This window comes from Eretmochelys imbricata, chromosome 2 (genome assembly GCF_965152235.1).
Source record: "Eretmochelys imbricata isolate rEreImb1 chromosome 2, rEreImb1.hap1, whole genome shotgun sequence".
Lineage (NCBI taxonomy): Eukaryota > Metazoa > Chordata > Testudines > Cheloniidae > Eretmochelys > Eretmochelys imbricata.
Genome location: NC_135573.1, coordinates 47,049,258 through 47,071,953, shown reverse-complemented (window position 1 = coordinate 47,071,953; position 22,696 = coordinate 47,049,258).

The window sequence follows — 22,696 nt, the reverse complement described above, 5'->3', positions numbered from 1 at the left end:
GAGCAAGCAAGGTGCCTTCTCCCCCACACCAGGATGGGAGGTGAACTCACACAGACACACCTCTGAACTCTGGGCCTTCAATGACCAAGGACAAACACTGTGAGTGGGGTGTGGTGAAGGAGCAGAGAGGGGCACTTTAAAGGAACTTTTGGTTGTAGAACTCAAGAATCTGAAGCAAAATACAATGCCCAGCGTACTCTGGGGTGGGTATTTTTTGCTTAAGGTTTTATGTTAATTAATCTTGCTTGCAGCATTTTCCATATTTAATGCCGGGTGACTTCCATCCTTTTATTAAAAGTTTCTTTTAAGCACGAGGGGAAGTATTGCCTCTCAGAGGCACCAAGGGGTGCTGTTTAATTTTCCCAGGTTACTGGGTGAGGGCTTGAGCTGGTTCTGTGTCGTATTGTTGAAAAGGAACCCCTAGATATTGAACCCAGCCCTGGTTGCTGCCAACTCCACCTGACAGAAAGGTTACATTTAATTCTGGGCCTCAAAAGTGAAATATAAATTTTACCTGTCTAAAAACTAAATAAGAGTCTAAAAAGAAAAATACTTTCACTCATTATGACATTTAAAACTTGATTTTTTTAAAAAAAAGAATGTATAATTTCCAAATGTTCATATTATTAGAGCATAAATACTATTGATTGCATTCAATATCCAGTACTCCAATTTCAATTGAAATAACTAAAATCTATCTCTTTTTGCGTGAATCATCAACGGAAAGGGTGTTAAAACATTTTGGGGTGTGTGTGAAATACATTACCAGAGTAGTTCAGAAGCTACCAGCTTTACTATACAAGCAGTTTCTCTGTAATATTGATTTCTGCTACCAGAGAAAAGAACTAATTTTAGAATGCAAGGGTGGACAATAGAAGCAGCATCAACATTTGCTTAAAATAAATGTTAACACTGGAGATTTGAATCAATGAAATGAGCAATTGCATGTTCCGTCCTTATGGACAATGCAAATAGCATCCTTTGCTTTTCCAAAAGCAACAGTATATTGTATGTCATAGTCTATACTAGCAATTTTACATCTTATGTAGATCCTCTTTGGCTGAGTTTATTTGTCAATTTTATTGTTCGCTATTGCATTACATTTCCCTTAGTTTTGCTTTCTGAAGCAGTTTAATACATCTTTGGTCAGCACTTTGGAATTAAAGATGTTATATAAATAAATCCAATGTAGTGACTGTTCTAGCCCTGTCCCTTATTACAATGGATGACCCTTATTTTAGACACAAATTTGTGTGTGACTTACACAAAGTGAGTGCTATCTGGATCTTTATTATTGCGAATTATTGACCTCAGCAATGCTGACTCCTGAAACTGAGAATGTATCCAATGTTATTTATGTTACAGAAATGATTCTCACAATGCTCTAAGTTTCCAGTGCTAATCTTGAGCATGTGCCCCTTCTGGTTCTAGTCCTCATAGTTTGTGTCCCAGACTTTGGCCTTGGCAGAGAGCTATGTTCTGGAGGCTTTTGTCAAACTAAGGTCCTGCAGCACGTTCCTGGCAATTTTGCAAGGCTCCATTAATCAAGTTGTGATAGCTATACTTTTATATTTTAGAAGTAAAATATTTCAAGATCACAGTTTCTAAACATCTGCATAATTGTTTGACACATATCAATAAGATTTTTGTCATAAAATTTAAGAACATGGAACACTTTGTGAGACAAATCTGGATACTCTTACAGGAAAGTCATTCTGAATGTAGTAACTGAAGAAAGTAATATTTTGTTTATAGAAAATTGGCGAGGGCTGGCCTAATACTCAGCACTGCCAGACTGATCCCCTCAGTTCATTTCTAGGTCCCAGTTGTTCACCTCCCAGGGTGAGGAGAGCTGTAGGTCATATGCTTAAGCCCTGATCCTGCACCACTGAATGGGGCTTCCCCCCCACTAACTTAAATAGGAGGAGGATCATGTCCTTAGATCCTGATGAGTGAGTGTGCCTGGAATTTAAATAGTTGTGGATAAATCAACAGCCACCCCACTGGATGATTAAGGAACAGTATCAACTGAGTCTGTAATGAGCCTCATCTATTTCTTCTCTGCTGAAAGGATAATGGCTGTGACAGAAAACTGTGGGGTGGGTTTAAATCAGGCATTTCGGGATTCCATTAGGTATACATAATAGTTCCTGAAAATAAAATAAGACCACTGAGCTAGTAAACATGACATATTAAAAGAGTCTTAATTTGACAGCTGCGCTCAAGGACAGTGGGTTGGGAAGCATAGCAGTCTGCTTCGGAAAGGTGATTTCATTGAACAGAACAATGGATACCGCTGACTAGGAGCCAAATCATGTAGCTAAGAAAAGGCTAGGGTCGAGGGAACAGGAGTTATGGGTAGTAATTTAAAAGGAAGTTGGTTTGAAAGCAGTGAAAGTGCAGCGGGGATCATGCAGTAAGGAAAGTGCAGAAATACATACATGCTTCTGCCCATAGGAAATGCACATCCAGAATGCTACAAATGATACTCCTTTGTACTTAGGGACCTTGGCTTTATTTGCTGTCCTTCTACAGAACGGCAAAATCTGCACTCTCACAAAAATTGGGGGAATGGTAAATAATGAAACGGGCAGTCACTGATAACAGAATGATCTGGATCACTTGCGACTTTGAATTCCAGTAAACAATATGTATTTTAATTTAGCTAAATGTAAATATACACATTGAGGAACAAAGAATGTAGGCCATACTTACAGGATGGGGGACTCTATCCTGGGAAACAGTGACTCTGAAACTGATTTGGGGGTCAGAGAGGATAATCAATTGAACATGAACTCCCAGTGTGATCCTGGGTCCCAAAGGGTTAATGCAATCTTTGGATAACAGAGGAATCTTGAGTAGGAGTAGAGAGGCTATTTTACCTCTGTATTCAGCAGTGGTATGACAGCTACTGGACTGTGTCCAGGTCTGGTGTCCATAATTCAAGAAGGATCGTAATAAATTGGAAAGGGTTCAGAGATGAGCCACAAAAATGATTAAAGAATTAGAAAACCTGCCTTATAGTAATAGACTCAAGAAGCACAATCTATTCATCTTAACAAAAAGAAGGTTAAGGGGTGACTATGTCTGTAAGTACCTGTATGGGGAACAAGTATTTAATAATGGGCTCTTCAATTTAGCAGAGAAAGATATAGCATGATCCAATAGCTTGAAGTTGAAGCTAGACAAATTCAGACTGGAAATAGGGTGTAAATTTTTGTTAGTGAGGGTTATTAACCATTGGAACAATTTATCAAGGGTCATGGTGGTTTCTTCATCACCGAAAATTTTAAAAATCAAGATAGGATGTTTTTCTAAAATATATGCTCTAGGAATTATTTTGGGAAAGTTCTGTGGCCTGTGATATGCAGGAGGTCAGAATGGTCCCTTCTGGCTTTGGGAACTATGAAAAATACAAGAGTTGGCAGCACTGAAGTAATTCCTATGTTCCTAAATGCCATTTACCAGCTGTGTTCTAGCAAGTCTAGCTATTATAGGAGCAGAAGCTCCCAAATAAGCTTGTTATTATAGACTTTTACTGTTACTAGTTGCCTTCAGAAACATTGGACCATTTATTTATAACAACTGGTATAAAGTTTCTGTCTAGTAACATATAAATATCCCTGTTACAGAAGTATCTGGTGACTTTCAGGTAGGTGGGAAAAAGGCAAGGGGGGTGGTGGGGACACACCACACCAGAACTTTGAAGAGGCTGACAGGAAAATGGTGGTGATGTGAACAGAAATTGAAAACGAGGCAGAGGGGAAAGCTTTGGAAAAAAGATAAGGAGGTCAACAATCATGTTCATGAACCTGAGCTGGCAGTGAGACATGCTGAATTAGGGACCAAATGCCTGGGTAGTGTAAATAAAAATGGCTCCACCAAAATAAATGTGGTTGCTCCCATTTACATCAGCTGAGCATCTGGCATGGTATGACTCAAAGAGACTAGACAGAAGGGAAGATATCAGGAGTGGAAAGGTAGATTTGTACAATTGATTTGTGGGACCACAGCTGTAGAGAAGTCAGGGACATTTATTGATTAGAGATCAGGAATGGACTATGTTGATGATGAAGGGGAGACCCAGAGTGCTACTGAAGGAAATAATATGGTGCATGGAAAGATATCCAAGTGGGACCAAAAAGAGAGGCAGATATACAGGCTTCATCTACACTACCACTTTTGTCGGTAAAACTTTTGTTGGTCAGGGGTGTTAAAAAGAACACATCACTGACCGACAAAAATTTCACTGGCAAAATTGCTGGTGTGGACAGCGCTATGTCAGCAAGAGAGGCTCTCCTGCTGAGATAGCTAATGCTGCTCGCTAGGGGTGGTTTAATTACACTGGCAGGAGAGCTGTCTCCTGCCAGCAAAAAGTGGCTATATGGGAGACCTTACAGCTGTGCTGCTGTAAGGTCCATAATGTAGATATAGCCACAGAGTGCACTATTCATGTTTGTTTATTTTGAATATCCCCTCTGCACTTACAGTTAATTCCTTAGTCTTGAAAATATCCAAGTTCTAAATTTATAATCATCTCGATTTTAAAGTGAGAACTCACATTTACCAGCTAAAATGTCCGATATATTTGGTATATAATAAGTTTTCAATATCACTCTATTAAGATTGTCTGCCACTTCTAGACTATGCAATTCAATGACTTTTATTTCTGATATGAGAAAGCAGAAATTAAAATTAATTTCTCAGTTTTAGGATTCAATGAGCATTTTATCTCAGCATCCTCAATTTCTGTCTGTACAAGATTACCCTGTAATTCATGAGCAGGAGGTAAGCCTATTTGCTGTGATACATCAAGAATACTATGAAGCATGCAGTATTATGCTCAGGAGCTGGCTTGCTGCCATTTGGGAATTCTGCAGATGCTACGTCAGATACTCTTTCTATTTCACTTTCACTTCTAGAGATTTTCCAGGACCATCATGATAAACCGGACATATAGTATCTGATCGGGGGAGACTAAGGTTAATGTCCGCACTGCAGTTACTTATCTGTGTACTGCTAGATTGTGTACCCCATACCCACACAGAGGGTCCACATATGTTGTGCTGGGCATAGGTATGTGCTGTGCACAGGCATATACCCTCATCCACACCACTCCTTTTTGGTATGCTTTGTCAGTGCCAACATTTAAGGGGCGATATCCCAGAGTCCTGTGTGTCACAGGAGACACTCTAGGAATGGACTTGCTCATGTTGATGGAACTGTACACCACTGTCACGCATTTGACAATGGTGGCTCCCTGTTATCTCTCAGCAAATTTTTGATGTAGCAGAAATTCAAGCTGGTTCTTCAGGTTTAACATCAGGGCAAATGTGGTTGATCCACCTTTGTAGCTCACCAAACCCCTTCACTCGGCAATATGTAGAGGGGTCACCATTAGCAAAGAACATCTCTCTGGCAAAGGTGGCGGGGTGTGCTCTACAATACTGAAAAGCCACTTCTCTTTTCCTTTCCAGGTTTTTGCAGAAATCACAGCCATGTGCTGTGAATCCTGCTACCTCATTCCAAACCTCAGGGAAGTATCACTTTGCTCATACTCAGAAAACAAGGTGTCATAAATGTAAAGGGAAGGCTAAACACCTTTAAAATCCCTCCTGGTCAGAGGAAAAACCCTTTCACCTGTAAAGGGTTAAGAAGCTAGGATATCCTCGCTGGCACCTGACCAAAATGACCAATGAGGGGACAAGATACTTTCAAAGCTGTGGGGGGGAGGAGAAAAAAAACTTTCTCTCTGTCTGTGTGATGCTTTTGCCGGGAACAGAAAAGGAATGGAGTCTTAGAACTTAGTAAATAATCTAGCTAGATATGCGTTAGATTCTGTTTTGTTTAAATGGCTGATAAAATAAGCTGTGCTGAATGGAATAGATATTCCTGTTTTTGTGTCTTTTTGTAACTTAAGGTTTTTCCCAGAGGGATTCTCTGTGTTTTGAATCTGATTACCCTGTAAGGTATTTACCATCCTGATTTTTACAGAAGTGATTCTTTTACTTTTTCTTCTGTTAAAATTCTTCTTTTAAGAACCTGATTGCTTTTTCATTGTTCTTAAGATCTAAGGGTTTGGGTCTGTGTACACCTATGCAAATTGGTGAGGATTTTTATCAAGCCTTCCCCAGGAAAGGGGGTGTAGGATTTGTGAGGATTTTGCAGGGAAAGACGTTTCCAAGCGGGCTCTTTCCCTGTTATATATTGTTAGATGCTTGGTGGTGGCAACAATAAAGTCCAAGGGCAAAAGGTAAAATAGTTTGTACCTTGGGGAAGTTTTAACCTAAGCTGGTAAAAATAAGCTTAGCGGGTTTTTTCAAGCAGGTCCCCACGTCTGTACCCTAGAGTTCAGAGTGGGGAAAGAACCTTGACACAAGGTGCACACACAAGTGAAGTGAGCAGTAACTTTTATTTACATGCATACATCAAATGCAGAGATAAATGGTTTGTAACAGGAACAAATGAATCAAAAAAGGGCCAAATCCCCTCAGAAGTGGGCAAACATTACTTTCTGTGTACACATCTCTCCACCCTGGCCCTCCCCCTTGCCCTGAGACGTGGGGAACAACCACAAAATATTGTGGAGGGGAACAAACATAGATGTGTCCTGCACGGGTTTGGGGGCCAAACAAGGGCTGGACTATATATAGGGTGACCAGATGTCCTGTTTTTTGGGACTTTTTCTTATACAGGTGCCTATTATCCCCCGCCCATCCCATTTTTTCCACAGTTGCTATCTGGTCACCCTAGGCTATAGCGACTGTATTGGACTCCTTGTTCCCTTCCTGGATGCTCCGGAGGGTTCCCCTGAGAGAGGGGTTTTGGGTGACTGAGAAGGATGTGGTGCTGGGCATCCAGCATGCTCCTTCCCAGTAGTAGAGGAGTTGGGATTCATTGCCTCAGCAGCAGGCTGGGTGGCAGCTGATGGATGCAGGGGAGATGGTGGCTACCTGTTCTGGGAGAGGAACAGTGGAAATTACTGTGGGAGGGCCCCAAAAGTCTTTCACCCCCACCTTATGTGGACCAGGGATTCCATGACTGTATGATCCTATTCCCCCATTCATACTCCCATTCCTTGTGGGCATGATCTCATTTTCTGCTATCTTTCCATGCCTCATTCTGCCTAAGAGCCCGATCCTCCCTTGCCCTAAAAAAGTCCAACTACTCCTGATTCCTTCTGTCTATGTCAAAAAGCTGGTCCTCCAGGGTCGTTTGGTGTCTTCCTCTGCTCCTGCCTTCCCATTGGAATGGGTTCCCTGTTGGCATGGGAATGTCCTGACAAGTCAAACACATGGCTAGCATTATACTTCATTTCTCCTTTGAACCTAAGAAATCTCTGCATATAACACAAGTCTGCTGCCGAAGGCCACAATATTGATATATTTTTAGCATTGCAGGAATGCTACTGTTACAACCTCCTCTCTTCAGTCTACTTTTTGCAGCCTGTGAGGAAGGAGTTAAGGGTCAAAATGGTTTACAGTGCATCAGTGAGTTGGTTGGAGTGTAGTCTGGCTCCTTCTAGAGTAGTTATCAGTCATCCTTTTTCTTCTTTAAAGGTTGGCCACCACTTGGAGAACGGAGCAGTCCTGAAGGTACTGGAATGGAAAAGAGAAGTGGCTTTTCAGTATTGTAGAGGACATCCGGCCACCTTTGCCAGAGAGATGTTTTTTGCTAATGGTGACCCTTCTACATATTGCTGACTGAAGGGATTTGGTGAGCTACAAAGGTGGATCAACCACATTTGCCCTGATGTTAAACCAGAAGAACAAGCTTGAATTTCTGCTACATCAAAATTTTGCTGAATTATGCTTAGAGGACTGCATGGCAATTTGAGGGGAAATTCTAAGATAGCAGATCGACCACCCATGGAAGAGGAACAGAGAACCACAGAGAATGCCCACCCACCCGCAAACCGCCACTACATCTCCAGAAAGTCCGGCTCTGTCATAAATATAAAGGGAAGGGTAACCACCTTTCTGTATACAGTGCTATAAAATCCCTCCTGGCCAGAGGCAACATCCTGTTACCTGTAAAGGGTTAAGAAGCTCAGCTAACCTGGCTGGCACCTGACCCAAAGGACCAATTAGGGGACAAGATACTTTCAAATCTTGGAGGGGGAAGGCTGTTTTGTGCTCATTGTTTACGTGGTTGTTCTCTCTTGGGACTGAGAGAGGCCAGACAGAAATCCATCTTCTCCAACCCATCCTAATCCAAGTGTCCAATATTTGCAACCAGTATAGGTAAGCCAGGCAAGGCGGATTAGTTTATCTTTTGTTTTATGTGATTTTTCCCTGTGTTAAGAGGGAGGTTTATTCCTGTTTTCTGTAACTTTAAGGTTTTGCCCAGAGGGGGATCCTCTGTGTTTTGAATCTGAATACCCTATAAAGTATTTTCCATCCTGATTTTACAGAGATTATTTTTACCTTTCTTTTTTTTTAATAAAACCCTTCTTTTAAGAACTTGACTGATTTTTCCATTGTTCCAAGATCCAGGGGTTTGGGTCTTTGATGATTTTGTAACCAATTGGTTAGGATATTATTCTCAAGCCTCCCCAGGAAAGGAGGTGTGTAGGGCTTGGGGGGATATTTTTGGGGGAAGATGTCTCCAAGTGGGCTCTTTCCCTGTTCTTTGTTTAAAACGCTTGGTGGTGGCAGCATATTGTTCAAGGCCAAGGCAAAGTTTGTACCTTGGGGAAGTTTTTAACCTAAGCTGGTAAGAATAAGCTTGGGGGTCTTTCATGCTGGTCCCCACATCTGTATCCTAGAGTTCAGAGTGGGGAAGGAACCCTGACAGGCTCCTGTGTCCAGCGAACAGCATTGAAAGAGACAGGGAAACAAAGAATAGCATCACAAGTGTATTTTCTTCCCTGAAGTTTTGGATTAACACCCACAAGTCAGTCACCTCTCCGCTGCTAACGGACACAGCGTTGTGTCTGTGGAACAGCTGGAGCAGATGCTTCATCCACCCACCTCTGCTTCTCCTGGCTTCTGCAGAATGGCTTGGCACAGGGAAAGACCACACACCAGGGACTGGGAACAGTAACAAACATTTGAAGTGGCCACAGGGAAAAAGAACTGCTTTGACTTTCGTCAGACAAATGGTTCCCTTTCCCTTCCTGGACCCACACCCAGCAATCCCCATCCCCGTTCCGCACAGCTCCCGTTTGCAAGGGGAAGGAAAGATGGTGGGAAGAGGGGTGGTTTGGGGTCCTGAACAACTATAAAATATCAGAGAACTGTTCTTTCCCTACCTGGGCCCTTTTGGAACCACCTCCCTTTCCTCACAGTCGGCATGGCCCAGGGACTATCGCTGGTCAGAGTGCACGGGCACAGGGACCACTCATTGATATTCTGTTATAGCTTCTGTTAAATGCTTTACAGTGGTTCATGGGATTTCAATCAAATGTTTGATTTACAGCTGTGTCTTGCTCGTGTACAATGTTAGGATGGAGTGCGGTTGGATGTGGTGAGGGGCTGGCTTCAGGCATGTGTCACTGGAGCAGGAGGGGATATTTCCAGGGAGTGTGGGGGTATATTGTAACTTGTCAAACTCAGATTCTGGTTCCTGCTGTAGCTCCGGCTCCTCAGAGAGGGCTTCTTCAACCAGGTCTGGGGGGTAGAGGAGCAATGGGCTCTTCTTCCTCCCTGATCTCCCAGGGCTTCCTCCAGGACTTCTTCAGAGGTTCCAGCTTCCTTCTCACCCTGCCTCTCATTTACATTCAGTCATCTGATGAGGCCAGTGCGGTTGAAGAGGAGGGTCAAGGAGGGGATCGTGCCTGGGCAACAGGTGAATCCCCACTTTGCACAGGCTAGCTTGCTGGCTGCACCCCTTCTGCCCGAGGGCCTGCCCCCTTGCATGCTGGACCCACCCCCCATAACAGGAGAATCCCTGAAGGGGCCCTCCCCCACCATTAGGGGAGCCCCGGTGTGTCCACTCCAGCCACAACAGACCACTCCTCTCCCGAGCACCAGTCTGGTTTCAGCCACACTGGGCTGAGCCACCACCCTGAGCCGCAGGCTGAGCCCCTGCCCCACCCCCAGCTGCTGGTCCCGGCCATGCCAGGTTGAGCTGCCGGCCAGACCGGGCCTCCAGTCCAAGCTGAGCTGCTGCCCAGGCCGAGCCGCTGGGCCAACCCGTGGGCCAGGCCGAGCCACCAGGCTGGGCTGCTGGCCAGGCCGAGGCGCCAGCCCCACTTCCTGTGCCAGGCCAGCCCCAGCACGTGGCTGAACCACCTCACTCCCCCATCAGACCCTCCTGCCCACTGCTGGTTAGCCACATTCCCTGCTCCTTCCTGCGCCCCGGAGGAGAAGGGATGCAGTGAGCAGTGGCAGGCAGGCAGGCAGCAGCAAGCAGTAGGGCCCTCGAGGAAGGGGAAGGGACAGGGCCACCATGGCTCAGGTGTCTGGCAGTGAGTCTGCAGCAGCTGCGCTAGGCTTAGCCTTCCTTGGCCTGTTATACCTGCCACTCATGGCATTGTGACTGAAGTCAGGCTCAGTACTCGCAGCTCTGGAGAGCACCCTATAAGTATAAATGGGAATTGCATGTCCATTTGGAGTGGAGACTGGAACCCCTTAATTTTAAACACATTCAAGTCTAACTATAGGTAGGGCCAGTAGCATTGCCTATTACTTAGAATGCCTGGCGCTTCCCAATATAAGACCCCATTTTCAGTTGTGTATTATCTTTGACAAATTTTCACCATCTGGCCTGAACTTTTCTATGAAGTGTGTCTGCCTCAGGCTGAAACTTTTTGGAAAGCTTCAGCCAGAATAGTTTAGCTGCTTCCAAAAATGTAGCTCCTACCTTTTGGGCCCAAGCACTAGGTAAGAGTGAAAATGACAACATGAATCTTAAAATATAATGATTTTTGGGAATTAAGCGAAGGCTGGGTAGGACAAAAAAATAAAAATTCCCTCTATAAGTAGGGTACAGAAGTGGATAAAATAAATGAAAAGAAAGGACTGAAAGAGAGCGACATCCATATCTATGGGAAAACGCTCTATCACTGGAAAACCATGGACATGGAATTATATAATGAAATTATATGATTAAATAAACAAAAGGAGAAGACTGATAAATATCACAAATATATTGACCTTCTATATCTTGAAGAAGTGGGGACACTGTTTCCAAATAAATACAGATGGCCCAAAGAGGAAGGAACAGGAAGAGTGGGAACAGCTTTTTGCATGCCCTCACTCAGAGTCAAGAAAACCATATGGCGAACTAACTTTATAGCTGTCTTTATGACTGAGTTAACAGTATTATGCTAGTACTAAACTGGGCTTTAAATGTGCAGTCAGCTGATGTGGCCATCCTGCTCAACTCCTTATTAGGACTTCAAGCAATTTGCAGTGGTAAATATGACAGCAGAAATGATATTAATGAAATATTACTACTAACAATAGAACTGGTGCAACTGGATATAACCATAGTAACAGCATGGCTCCCAGCATATGGAGAGATAGCGGGCAACAAATTGGTGGACCCACAGGGAAAAAGCGCCATTAATCACAAAGAAGTTGACTGAGGAATCCCCACATTAGCAAACTAAAATTTAAACACCTAATCAAAAATGAGCTAAGGAAGGAAGGGCAAGATCTGTTGACAACTGAAATGAAGGGGAAAAAATTCTGAGAATTATGCCCAACAGTTGAAAACGTTGATATAATCCAAGGCCCTGACAGGAAGAGAGAAGTGGCTCTATTTAGAATTTTTACAGGGAAATGTGGGTTAAATAGTAATTTAGTTCTATTTAACATGCATAGAGATGGATTATGTATAACATGTAAGGTTCAGGAAATAACAGATCATCTCATTTGGGACTGTATAGACTGTACCAGTGAAAGGAGGTGTTTATATAGAAAACTCAGAGGTTTTAAGTTAACCGAAATTTTCCTTTCAGTATCTATCAAGAATACAAGGAAAATGGGGCCAATAAAAAAAGCTCTTCTGCAATTCCTTAAGAGTACCAGGAAAAGTACAAGCTCTTAGTCATGAAAAAGATACAAAGTACAGTGCATGGTGGTCATATAGATTCAGGAAGTGAGTCTACTGCACCACAGAACCAAAGAAGAAGGGGCTGGAGGGCTGCTCAGCTGGCTGCTGGGGTCCTGACTGTGATTGGGCAGCTCCGGCCCCTGAGAGAGGGACTGTGATAGGGCTGGGGTTGCTGAGCCAGGGATTGGTAGACTGCGGGCTGGCTGAGCTGTTGCTGGCTGAGGCTTTGGCTGACAGGCTAGGCAGAGTGAGAGGGAAGAGATAACAAATGAAATGGAAATCAGGCTAGACAATGAGGCTATGGAAAGCATTGAGGAAGACTGGATGCAAACCATGAAAAGGAAAAGGGTAGATTTTCTGAAACCAGAACAAAGGCCACGCAATAGGAGGGCAGGAACACAGGAGCCAGGTTTCTCCTTTCCCCAGGGGTGCTCAATCCCCGTTCCTCCCTAGGCCCCGCCCCCATTCCACCACTTCCCTCAAGGCCCTGCCCCAGACCTGCCTCTTCCTAGCCAGTTCTGCCCCCTCCCCTGAGCACGACCCATCCCCGAGTCTCCCCCTGGAAGGGAGAAGGAGGAGCTGATTAGTGGGGCTGCCGGCAGGTGGGAGGTGCTGATGGGGGTGGGAGGAGCTAGCTGCCGGTGGGTGCTAAACACCTGCAAATTTTTTTCCATGGGTGCTCCAGCCCTGGAACACCCATGCTGTTGGTGCCAATGGACAGGAAGGGGAAATGAGGAGAATTAAATAGTAGTAAAATCCCTAGGTAAGGACATAAAGATAGGGGAAATCAACCCCCTGAGGACTGCAAAGTGGGTCAAAAAAGTGCTGGAGATAGAAAGATCTAAGGAATAACCTTGTTAGTGGAATGTAAAAACAAAAAACAAATAGGGAAATTCCTTAAGACAAAGATGTTATGTACAATAAAAATAAGCTGTCAGATACCCAAATTCCTCACAGGAACAAGATGGGTAATATACGCCAATTGAAATGTCAGAAGAAGAAATAAAGCAAGGAATGATTGAAGATAAGGTGATAACTGCTAGGAGGCTAATTAGCAGAATGTTGTAATAGCAAGTGTTCGAGACCTGTGCTGGTCACATTTAAGGGAAGAATGCTACCAGACTGAGGCCTGGTCTACACTAGGAAATCAGGTCGGTAAAACGACATCGTTCAAGGATGGGAAAAATCCACACCTCTGAGGTTTTTAAGTGTAGACTTTTAAGTGCAGACATGCTATAAGCCCTGTATTCCTCCTCCTGTGAGATGCTACAGGTGCCAAGTATTTGGTCATGTAGCAAATAATTGCAAAGGGAAAATACAGCACAGTAAGTGTTGAGGTGAACATTCATATGATAATTGTGAGGAAGGGACAGAACTAAAATGCTGCAACTGTGGATGTAGGGGATGTACTGAGGCAAAGAGATAGAGAAATACCCCTCCCCCCCAAAAAAAAATTACTAACAACATCTCATATGCAGAAGTTACTAGGAAATACCTAAAAGGAAAAAAAAAAAGAGGAAAAAAGGAAATCTGATAAGGGGAAAAGGAATAGCCAGCAACAAATTAATAGGAAGGGAGTAATGAGTGACATTGGGATAAAAGGAGGTGACAAACTACTTATAGAAACAGAAAGATTCATTGAGTTTATGATTGAAGTAATAAATTATACATCTCAAACAAACAGGAAAGAAAACAGAAAATGAGAATTGTAATTAAAACAGCTGAAAAGTACCTATGGACTAGCAACCTATCAGGTGAATAACTTCATACTTTCCTAAGGGAAGGAAATATTGAAGGTTAAAAGAATGGTGGTGACTACCCTCAACTGGAATGCCTGTAGCTCTATAGTGCATTGGCAAGAATTAAAGAAAAAATATACAGAAGGAAAGCCTGATATAATATTCATATAAGAGACTTGGCAAATAGAAAACAAATGGCTATGAAATTCTGGGATATGGCATATATAGTAGACATGACAGAGAAATAGGAAAGGATGGAAGTGTCTGCACCTTTGTTAAGAAGAACCTGAACTACCTTAAGGTAGAGGTTAAAAAGCTAAATATTGACTATAAAGCTATTGAGACATGCATACAAAACAATTTTGCATCTCTAAGACTTTATAATGTTTATAACCCATTCAGGAAACTAGAGGCTATGGACTGGAAAGAATTAATTGCAGATGTCACATGCCTGTTCATTATCTGCAGTTATCTGAATAGTCGCAACAGATTGTGGGGAAGTAAGAAAAATGATATAAACAGATGTCTAGAGCAATTTTGGGAAGACAATAATTTAGTAATATTAACTGATGGAGCACCAAGCCGGTTGAATGTAGCACCCAGAAGCCTCTCTTGCCTGGATCTGGGAATAGCTTCTAGCACTACAGCAAGTAAACACAGCTGGGAAATTTACAGAGAGGAGGCAATGGGTAGTGACCATTTCCTGACGTTAATTATGTATCAAGGAAAAGGAAATACCAAAGACGAGGATAATATCCCCATTTGGAAGCTAAAAAAAGCAAATGAAAAACTCTGTAGAAACAAAAGTGAGGAATGTGAATGAGCAATATACACATGAAGATACTGCAGAATTATATTGCAATGTTACAAAGGGAATCATAAAGACAGCCAGCCTAGCTATTCCTAGGATACCAGCACTACTGAAAGATAGGAAAAGTGCTCCATGGTGAAACAAGGAAAGTGAAATGGTAATTAGGGAAAGGACTAAAGCATACAAGACAGCGAAAAAAATCCTTAAATGGCAAGGACATAATGAAATATTGAAAAGTAAGGCAGTTGCACAAAGGGCTACAAAAGGGCAAAAAGAGAAAGCTGGAGAATATACTGTCGGAAACTAAATACAGATACCAATACAGCAGAGGTACATAAACAAAACTAGAAAAATGAATTGAATAAAGAATAAGAGCCACATAATGCCAAGCCATGCAGTGCAGGTCCTACCACCCCTGCTAATTAGACCAATTATCGAATATGGATGAGTCAACCACAAACACAAATCTGAGAAAACTAGACTATACCCAAGCACATTACAGCATACTTTCAGGGCCCAATTAAGTGTCACAATCTCTAACTTCTACTACAGAAAATAGCACAGAAGTACTGCAGAATGCCAGGCACGCTAAATACTTGACAGAATTCTGTCATTACTGACATACACAAACACACTTTAATAAATATAATAAAATTATACTATTGAATCATATAAAAGACAAATGCTGGGCAAATTAAATAAGAGTAATCATATGGAGGTTATAAATGACAATGAACAGTGAGGTCACATATATTATTATAAGATTCAGAAAGGCAGTGATTCAATATTCTCCACCTTATCACAAACTAGCTGACCTTAGTGATACTAGCAAATAAAATTTATGGTTTTCAATAACTCATAAGATTCACTTGCAATGCCTGAGGCAACACAGACCCATATTTTTTATACTTTTTACACAGGTTAGTGCAATAAGCAAATGACCTATTGTTGCCTGGATAACTACAGAGCAATGAAATAGTGTTGATACCCTGTTTAATCCAATGTTTGATGTTTTTGACGCATTTCATTTTGTGCCCAGTGAGTTTCTGAGAGAAGTGAGATGGCCAAATATCAGAAAATTATGTATATACTTGACATTTTTCATGCTAATTTTATAATTTGTGTGTGTGGTTGGGGAAGTGGTTTTTTCATAGACTTTAAAAAAGTCCAGGTATTGCCCCTGTAGAGACTAGAAATGAGAAAAAGGTTGGATTTTTTTCCAAATCTCAGTACTCAGAGCTTGTCTTTGCAAAATCCATGCCAGCTCCTAATTAAGTCAATGGAAAGGTTCCCATTGATTTCAATGGGAGTTGGATTAGGCTTTTTGTACTCAGGAGCCAACAGCTTCCCATGATTTCTCCATGAAATACCTGTACCTCACTACTCTTCATAGCTGTAAAGTGGTGTTGGGTGTTCCAAAGATTGTGGGCAAGGGTGTTAATGGCATTGCTGGCGGATGGTCATGTCTAATCATGTCAAATCATATAAAATTCTCTTACTTGGAGCTCAACTATTAGATTGACTTATAAATTGTTTATGGTGCACATGAATGTAGACATGACTTTATGTACCAGGAAAAATAATACAAAAAAGGGGGTGGAAATAAAGTAAATACCTTCCTTTCAGTCTTCCAGGATGTCCTGCTTATCTGCATCTGTTCCCTAGGGCCTGAGGTTGTCATATATCTTCAACAATCTTTTAAGTCAGTGGGAGTTGAGGGTGCTGTACAGCTCTTGAGAGAGATTCAGCAGCTCATAGGAAGGGAGCCTCAGATTATAAACACGCATCTCGGGTTGTGTTTGGTCTTGTACATCTCAAACCCCAGAGCTGGTACTTAATAAACTAAATAAATAGTACTAAGGAATTTGATAGAGCCTAGAAGAAAAATGACTGTGTGTCATATGAGGATAATTGCATTTTGTATTTAAATCTGAGTGATTTATAAATCCCTTTTCATTAATGTAAGTGATGGACACCAGACACTCAGCCAGATGTAAAATGAGTCGGCAGTCTCCATGAAGCTCTTATTGGATAGCTATCTGTGTCATAGAATCAACCTCCAGAAGGACCATGACTGGCTATCCCATTGACAGTCTCTGGAGTCAGGCCAAGGACATGGAAACTGGATAGCATTCTCATGCCCAGAGGTGGATCCTCTAGAACTGCCTGGGGCATAGTGATGAGGGCAGTATGGAGAACAGGGATGGGCAAACTACGGCCCGTGGGCCAGATCCGGCCTGCAAGCTGTTTTAAGCCGGCCTGCAAGTTCCCACTTGGGAGTGGGGTCTGGGGCTTGCCCCATTCTGGCCAGGGCGCTGGTTCGGGGGCCGTATCACGAGGCTCAGCCCCGCTCCAGCCGGGGTGCTGGGTCGGGGGCCGCATGGCCCCACTCAGGTTCCTATGTGCTCCAATGGCCCCCTCCAGCGCTCCAAAGGGAGCTACATGGGCGGTACCTACAGATGGGGCAGCATGCAGAGCCGCCTGACTGCACCTCTGCATAGGAGCTGGAGAAGGGACATGCCACTGCTTCCGGGAGTTGCTTGAGGTAAGCACTGCTCGGAGCCTGCATCCCTGAGTCTCTCCCCATGCCTCAACCCCCTGCCCCAGCCCTGATCCCCCTCCTGCTCTCCAAACCCCTTGATCCCAGCCCGGAGCACCCTCCTGAATCCCAAACCTCTCATCCCCAGCCCTATCCCAGAGTCCTCACCCCCAGACAGAACCTCCACCCCTTCCCGCACCCCCACCCCAGCACTGATACTCCTCTCAACCTCCGAACTCCTTGGTCCCAGCCCAGAGCACCCTCCTACACCCCAAACTCCCCAGCCCCAACCCAGAGCCCGCACCCGCAGCTGGAGTGCTTACCCCATCCCATACCCCAACCCCAATTTTGTGAGCATTCATGGCCCGCCATACAATTTCTATTCCCCGATGTGGCCCTCGGGCCAAAAAGTTTGCCCATCTCTGGTGTAGAAACTTGCATTGTTTGCACTCAAACTGTCCCCGTTTAGTGAATAAACAGATTAGTTCAGTATTGTCACATTTCAGCAGGACTAAATTCAGCATAATAAAAAACCCAACTAAAGACCCAGAGGCAAAATTGGTTAAAATGTAATAAGAATAAATGAATGAATGCTGTTCCTCTAAAAAAATTGGTAATGAAAATCCCCTGGGGTGAGATCAGTGACTAAATGATGGTTTTCCACAGTATAAAAAGGTTTGTAAGTTATTACTACTATATTAGTTATTAGAATAAATAATAAAGGAATCAATATGTAAGCACTTAGATGTGGACATTTTGTATCATAAGCAATACATGTTCATAAAAATCAGACCATCCTAAACAGTGCCAATCGTTTCCTTTGATAAAATTACAATCTTGATGGACAAAGGTGATGCAGTAAATTAAGTTTAATATAAAGTCTTTACCAAAGCGTAGATAGAGTTCTATGCTAAGATCTAAAATTAGAGGGATGCAGAGTATGGATACAAATGTGTCTCATAAAGCAGGTTTCAGAGTAGCAGCCATGTTAGTCTGTATTTGCAAAAAGAAAAGGGAGTACTTGTGGCACCTTAGAGACTAACAAATTTATTTGAACATAAGCTTTTGTGAGCTACAGCTCACTTCATCGGATGCATGTAGCTCACGAAAGCTTATGCTCAAATAAATTTGTTAGTCTTTAAGGTGCCACAAGTACTCCTTTTCTTTTCTCATAAATCAGTAACAAAAAGAGTAATCTCAAATGGGGAAAGATTAGACGCTGATTAAACACAGGGTTCTGGGTTAGGACTGATATTCCTGTCATCTTTGTTAGTGATTCAGAGGACAAAATAAGATATGTTTAACCTATGGGTTTGATTCTTCTCTCAAACACATGGTGTAAATCAGGAGTGACTCCAATGAAGTTATTCGGGTGAAACTGAGGGATCAGAATCAGGTCCTGTCTTTTGGCTTCCAGGGTACGATGGCATACGAGAGAGGGATGACAAGCAGGACAGATGACACTAAACTGGAAGGAGAGGTAGATACGCTGGAGGGTAGGGATAGGATACAGAGGGACCTAGATAAATTGGAGGATTGGGCCAAAAGAAATCTGATGAGGTTCAACAAGGACAAGTGCAGAGTCCTGGACTTAGGACGGAAGAATCCAATGCACCGCTACAGACTACGGACCAAATGGCTAGGCAGCAGTTCTGCAGAAAAGGACCTGGAGTTACAGTGGACGAGAAGCTGGATATGAGTCAACAGTGTGCCGTTGTTGCCAAGAAGGCCAATGGCATTTTGGGATGTATAAGTAGGGGCATTGCCAGCAGATCGAGGGACGTGATCATTCCCCTCTATTCGACACTGGTGAGGCCTCATCTGGAGTACTGTGTCCAGTTTTGGGCCCCACACTACAGGAAGGATGGGGAAAAATTGGAAAGAGTCCAGTGGAGGGCAACAAAAATGATTAGGGGACTAGAACACATGAGTTATGAGGAGAGGCTGAGGGAACTGAGGATGTTTAGTCTACGGAAGAAAAGAATGAGGGGGGATTTGATAGCTGCTTTTAACTACCTGAAAGGGGGTTCCAAAGAGGATGGGTCTAGACTGTTCTCAGTGGTAGCAGATGACAGAACAAGGAGTAATGGTCTCAAGATGGAGTGGGGGAGATTTAGGTTGGATATTAGGAAAAACTTTTTCACTAGGAGGGTGGTGAAACACTGGAATGCGTTACCTTGGGAGGTGGTGGAATCTCCTTCCTTAGAAGTTTTTAAGGTCAGGCTTGACAAAGCCCTGGCTGGGATGATTTAATTGGGGATCGGTCCTGCTTTGAGCAGGGGGTTGGACTAGATGACCTCCTGAGGTCCCTTCCAACCCTGATATTCTATGATTCTATGATGAAGTGAGAGGGGAACTTCTTTATCTGTGTGGGATGATCTTTTCTTCTGCCACTGACAAGATGTAGAGTTACTTACATTTTATGTGTTTTATTAAGTTATGTACTTGTGCCACAAGTCATATCGAAGGGCAATTTTTTTCACAGAGGATCTAAAAAAATAAACATTTGCAGATGATACCAAAATAGGAAAGACTTTCAGAGACTGTGGAAGATAAACTGAGATGACAGCATGATCCGGAGATCTGTTAGAGATGGCCTTAAAATAAATAGGTTAAGATAAGAGCCAAATGCCGTGCTTAAGGAAAAGAAAATGCCTACTATAAATTCAAAATGGGAGAGTGTCATAAGATGCCCCCTGCCTGTAGCATCCTCCTAAACAAACTGTGACAATGACATGCATACCTACCTCAGTTTCCCCTTGCAGAGTTCCTAGAAATAGTTCTTAGACTTTTCAAGTATGTATATATATATTTATATATATATAACCCTTGTGGAGTTAACTTATTACCTCCCAGGCAATCTGGACCTAGTGATCTTTGGTTGCAATTAGGGTGACTAGACAGCAAGTGTCAAAAATCGGGACAGGGGGTGAGGGGGTAATAGGAGCCTATATAAGAAAAAGACCCCAAAATTGGGACTGTCCCTATAAAATCGGGACATCTGGTCACCCTAGTTGCAATATACCAAAGATCACAAAAGATTCAGGTTGCTTCCAGTCCCAAGAGACTAGTCACTTATCCCAGGTCAATTTGTACCTCAGATCTCACACCAAAGATAACACTTATAGCCAATCCTATAGTAAACTAACTAAGGATTTATTAACTAGGAAAATGAAATGACAGAGCTATTTACAGGTTAAAGCAAGCATGCATAAATACATAAATCAGTTACACCCTATGGTTCCAAAAGGTGACAGAGTTGTAGCAATCTGTCAGCACTGAATGTCTTTTAGGGCCAACCCATGCTAAGCAGCAAGGAGATCTCTTGCTTATGTTTAGCAATCTTTGCCCCCAGAGTCCAGACAGCCTAAAAGATCCAGTTTCTCCTTGTCAGGGATTTTTATCCCCTTCACCCCAGGGTCCAAACTGATGGGATGAGTTCATGCATAGGTCTCTTCATCCTGGAGGAAGTTAGGAATGCAGTCAACAGAGCCTTTGTCCCTTGATGCTACACAATACCTCATTAGCCTTCAATGGGCCAGCTTATACAGGATGAGCATTTTACCTTGATTAATGCTTCTCTTCCTGATTGGTGAATTATACATAGGGCCCTACCAAATTCATGGCTGTGAAAAACGTGTCATGGACCATGAAATCAGACCTCTTCCATGAAATCCAGCTATTGGAGGAAAGGGGGAAGGACGGGGCTGGGGTGCACCAGGCTCCAGCTGCTAATCCCAGCCAAGCTGGGGAGGGACAGGACTTCCTCTTCCCCTACATGCCTGCTCTTATGCGGAGATCACACCCACCTCTCGGTACTTCCCCTGGCTGCAGGAAGCTCTGTGGCTGCTGCCTTCAGTTCAGCACTATCTTCAGAGCTGGACTCTGAGGCAGCACAGCCGCAGTGCTTCCTGCAGTCCAGGGAGGTACCCAGAGGTGGGTCTAATCTCCCCACACCTCCCCAAGAGCAGCCATGCAGGGGAAGAGGAAGTCCCGTCCCGCCCCAGCCCAGTCACAACAAGCAGCTAAGAGCCCCTGGCTGGGGTGCTCCCAGCAGCATGGGGGAGATCAGACCCACCTTCACCTCCAGGAACCTCCCCTGGTTGCAGGAAGTTCTCTGGCTGCTGCTTTCAGAGCTCAGATCTGAAGGCAGTACAGAAGTGAGAGTGGCAATATTATGATCCCCCTAAAACAGCTTTGCGACCCCCCTGGCCCCATTTTGGGTTAGGACCCCAACGGTTACAACACCCTGGAATTTCAGATGTAAACATCTGAAAATGTTAAACTGATTAATTCTAAAACTCTAAGACTGTGAAATTGACCAAAATGGGTGGTGAATTGGGTAGGGCCCTAGTTATATAATTATAGAGGTTTACAGTGCAAATATCCAATATAACTTTATATCATGGGCTATAAAGGTTATAAGTGAGATCAGTACATGCAGCATCCTACAAACATTTCAAAAAGTCTAAACATATTTTTATCAACTTAACATCTAATATCTGTTTTGATAATGCTAACATACAGGTAAGCAAGACTGGTTTCCAGCTATGCATTTGTAAATGTTCAGTGAGGTATGGGACCTTGCTATGAGAGGTATGTCAGCATCACATTCACTGTGCCTCCTTCCCAGCCTTCAGTCCTTTCTGGCCCTGCAGCTCAGAGAGCCACCACGTATCTCCCTCTACTGCTTTTAGCCTTCAACCCTCTATAAACCTTCTCTGGGATTGGCTGTCTGAAGTTCAGCAGGACTGCCTCCTCACTAGCTTCAGGACAATTCATCCCTTTCTCCAGGAAAGGCTTGTAGATATCTTCCTATACTCTACAGCTTTCCTCAGACACCATCTCCTGTCTCCAGACAGCTTTCACCTGCTCTTTATTAGATTGACCGTCAGGCAGCTCTCCCATTCACATGGCCCAGGCACTCTCTGATGTGGCACAGGTGGACTGGCCCTGCTCTCTTTTAAAGGGCCAGTGTCACCCTGTGACAGGGAGATTAGAGGTTGAAGGGTAGTAAAGCAAAGATGGATGAAGAACTGGACACTAACTCTCATCGCCTAATTCACCACTAGGTTTTCTGAACCTAATTACTGGGTGTAAGGTTGGTTTAACACAATGGGAGGTAAACAGAATCTTTTGCTGAGTACAGCAGTCACCAGAGGGAAGCTGAATCCTTCCCACATCAAAGATAAGAGGCAAGCAGGGAGGGATATACAAAGAGATCCTGGAAAGGTTCCATTCATTTTTATACTCTTTAGATAAGCCTTAAACCATTTGGCTATTTATCTAAACTGAATCCTGATTCTCTGCTTTGTGAGGTTCTCCCTTTGCTACTTGTTATACCAGGAATTTACTTGTTAGATATTTTAGTGTGGGTTAGTTGCCTTTATTGTATGGCTGAATGAAAGCTACATGTTACTATACTAGTTACAGATTCATAGATTCCAATGCCAGCAGGGACCATTGTGATCATCTAGTCTGACCTCCTGTATAATACAGGCCACAGAACTTCCCCAAAATAATTCCAGAGGATATCTTTTAGAAAAACTTCCAATCTTGATTTTAAAATGTTCAGTGATTGAGAATTCACCTTGGAAAACTGTT